Below are 3,256 nucleotides of genomic sequence, written 5' to 3'. Positions count from 1 at the left end.
TCTTTCCCTCTGCAGGGATGCAGAGGGCAGCAGGAACCACCAGGCCTTCTGTTGGGGCTTTAAAAATTCTCCACAAAAAAAATTTCATTTCTCATTTTTATTTGACGGCCTAACAAGAGCAGGACAGTGGGGGGCTCTCTGTCCTTCCTCCCACGTCAGCCTGGGCAAAAACTGCAATCCCAGAGAAAGAGATTTGTGCAAATCACAAATTCCAAACAATCCCCATCTCTTCTGGGCATAAAAGACTTTTGTTCCAGAGCTGGCTGCTGGAATTCCTGAGCGATGAAAGAACAAGCGGAGAACAAAAATCCCCCCACAAATCAGGGGCAGAAATGTCCTCTCTGCTCTTCCACGGGGTGGGCAAGCTCTTTTTACAATATAAATTTGCTTTTTCAGCCATAAAAAAGTGGCTTTTTTGGACAGAAATGTCTTCTCTGCTCTTCTATGGGGTGGTCAAGCTCTTTCTGCAAAATAAATTTGCTTTTTCAGCCACAAATCAGTGGCATTTTTGGACAGAAATGTCCTCTCTGCTCTTCCACAGGTGGAGGAAGATCTCAAAAAGACCCTTATATAAAAAAAGCTCAAATATATTAAAAAAATATATATAAAAAAGATATATAAAATTCAAAAAGGCCTTTATATCACATGGGTGGTCAAGCTCTTTCTGCAAGATAAATTTGCTTTTTCAGCCACAAGTCAGTGGCAGAAATGTCCTCTCTGCTCTTCCACAGGTGCAGGAAGACCTCAAAAAGACCCTGAGACCAAAAAAACTCAAAAATATATAAAACTCAAAAAGACCCTTATATCACATGGTGGATCAGGTTCTTTCTGCAAGAAAAATTTGCTTTTTCAGCCAAGAAAGAAGAGGCAGAATGTGAATGCAGAGCCCATCCACGCTCCCCACTTGCCAACAGGGATAAAATAAAATAAAATAAAATAAAATAAAATAAAATAAAATTTAAAATAAAATAAAACAAAATATAAAATAAAATAAACAGAATAGAATAGAATAAAATAAAATAAAAATAAAATAAAATAAAATAAAATAAAATCCAAGAAGAAGCATTAGGAAGGAAGAATTCCTAGAGGGAATTATTAGGAAATAAGGGAGGAATTGAGGTGCTCAGAGTGTGAGGGTTCTGAACAGATCAGCCACGTGGAAATCTGCATTTACAGCAAAATCCTAGAGAATGGCCCTAAAAATCCCCCCAAAAATGGGATGGGTCACTGGGAACGCCACTAAAAATTGAGAAAAATGGGAAAAGCAAAACCAGCTGCAGCCTCACCAAATCCTGAACATTTCCCTGAAGTTTCCACTCAGTTTTCTGAAAATCTGCAATTCCAGCCGTCCACTCAAAACTTCCATTTTCTCCAAAGGACACCCAGATATTGCTGTAAAATAAATAAATAAACTTGCGGATATTTCTGTCCAAATGGGGTGGAAAACAGGGAGGAAGTCTGGCAGATCCTGTTTTTGTAGAGTTCTCCCACACATGGGGATGTTTCAGCCTCTGCTTGGCTTCCTGGCACCTGTCAAGGACACTGCTTGGCCAAAAAAATCCACTCAGAGCTTCTCTCCAGATTTATTTTCCCTTTTTTTCCATCATCTCCAGGGCCGGCGAGCTGGGCAGGAATGGAGGGAACACCTGGAACAGGAGGGAAAAATGTCCCAGAGGGGAAAACAAGGGAAATTGAACTGCGAAACTTTAATTAAAAAGGGAATTTTTTTATCCCTTTTTATTAAAGTTATTAAGTTTATTGAAGCGAATTTATTAAAGTGAGGTTTTTTAAATGAAGTTTATTAAAGCAGCCCCTCAGATCATTCATGTTACTGCTTCCAGCAAGGTTTTTCTCCCTTCAGGGAATTCCTACAGATCTCCAAAGTTCTGGTGGAATTTTGGGGTTCTTCCCCTGCTCTCTCCTGGCCCAATCCATGGCAGGGTGTGAGGAGACCCCGCTGCTGCAGGTTTATCAGCAGAACCCAGCAAAAACCACGATTGTTTCACCCCACATGTCAGACCCTGCCCTGAATCCAGCATTTTTCCAGAACAAAAAGCAGATCCAAGGATTCCTGGAATTATCTTTTCTTACAGCTGATCATTAATGAAGTGTATAATCCTGAATCATCTTTTGGTACAGTCGATCATTAATCAGGGGTGACAAGACTTTGTTGGGAGCAGCTCTGGAAGGAGCAGGGGAGCTGGAGACTGAGGCAGGCAGGATCCCAAACCCTGGAGGGTCCCAAGTCCTGGAGGGTCCCAGATCCTGCAGGATCCCAAATTCTGGAGGATCCCAAACCCTGGAGGATCCCAGATCCTGGAGGATGCTAGATCCTGGAGGGTCCCAAATCCTGGAGCATCCCAAATCCTGCAGGATCCCAGATCCTGCATGGTCCCAAACCCTGGAGGATCCCAAATCCTTGAGCATCCCAAATCCTGCATGGTCCCAAATCCTGGAGCATCCCAAATCCGGCAGGATCCCAAACCCTGCAGGATCCCAAATCCTTGAGCATCCCAAATCCTGCAGGATCCCAAATCCTTGAGCATCCCAAACCCTGCAGGATCCCAAATTCTGGAGAATCCCAAACCCTGCAGGATCCCAAACCCTGCAGGATCCCAAATCCTTGACCATCCCAAATCCTGCATGGTCCCAAACCCCACAGGACCCCAAACCCTGCAAAGCCCCTTTTGCCCCACGTTGGACCAGAGCGAGACGCAGGAGGCATCACAAAGCCCCAGACATCTGAATTTCTGGCTGTGAACGTTCCAGCCACGGGAGGAACTCCAAGAGTGACCTCATGGAAATGTCTGCAGCCAGGAAAACACTTGGCCAGGCTCGGGAGGGAATTTTCTGCTCTCCAGGATGTTGGTGGGGTTTTTCTGAGCAGCCTCATCCAGCAGGGCTGACAGGGAGCTGCTCTGGAGCAGCCACGGGGCTGGGATTGGTTTCCTCTCTCCTTCAAAAAAATTTGATTTTTTTGGTCTCCTGTTTTTCCTTTTAATCATTGTCTTGCTGTGGAGTGGCTCAGCACCAACACAGCTTTGCTGCTTTTTGATGGGATTGGTTTCCTCTCTCCTTCAAGGCTGTTCTGGGACAAAAAATTGGATTTTTTGGTCTCCTGTTTTCCCCTCTTGCTGTGGGGTGGCTCAGCACCAGCACAGCTTTGCTGCTCCTTGGTGGGATGAATCCAGCTTCACCCTGGAGCTGCAGCACTGCTGGGAAATTTTTATCCCAAAAAAACCTTTTTTAATATTTT

The sequence above is a fragment of the Geospiza fortis genome, unplaced genomic scaffold, assembly GCF_000277835.1.
Source record: "Geospiza fortis unplaced genomic scaffold, GeoFor_1.0 scaffold996, whole genome shotgun sequence".
Taxonomy (NCBI): Eukaryota; Metazoa; Chordata; class Aves; order Passeriformes; family Thraupidae; genus Geospiza; species Geospiza fortis.
This window is presented reverse-complemented; position numbering follows the sequence as displayed.